This window comes from Chiloscyllium plagiosum, unplaced genomic scaffold, assembly GCF_004010195.1.
Source record: "Chiloscyllium plagiosum isolate BGI_BamShark_2017 unplaced genomic scaffold, ASM401019v2 scaf_28044, whole genome shotgun sequence".
NCBI lineage: Eukaryota > Metazoa > Chordata > Chondrichthyes > Orectolobiformes > Hemiscylliidae > Chiloscyllium > Chiloscyllium plagiosum.
In genome coordinates, this window is record NW_025205807.1 from 1 (window position 1) to 371 (window position 371).

The 371-nt window shown below is 42.9% G+C and overlaps 1 non-coding gene across 1 annotated transcript; it reads right to left on the reverse strand.

Annotated features, from left to right (window-relative positions):
- trnat-agu lies at positions 1-74 on the reverse strand. Its single transcript has one exon. It is a non-coding gene; the product is annotated as a tRNA-Thr (tRNA).
- Between the last annotated feature and the right edge of the window lie 297 nt (positions 75-371).

The window sequence follows — 371 nt, forward strand, 5'->3', positions numbered from 1 at the left end:
AGGCACCGCTGGGAATTGAACCCAGGATCGCCTATTTACTAAACAGTCTCTTTTACCAACTAAGCCACGGCGCCGCATGTCGCGGGAATTTACTCATCCATATGTGAAGTTGGTTAACCACTTCTTCACAGTACTTGGAAATGTGTTTTCGGATCAATGTTGCTCACAGAGAATTGCAATCAGTCCTCTAATTTACAAATACAGAGAGTTTACAGCTGAACATTCTCCACTGAAAAGGCACAGAAAAAGATAATCTTCCCTTACATCAATTTCAAACTGATCCCTTCACCTATTTAAACTGACAGAAGAAAGAGGATGTGTTCATCCTCTCCGGGCCCATGAAACACGTTAATACACACAGAGGGGACCTC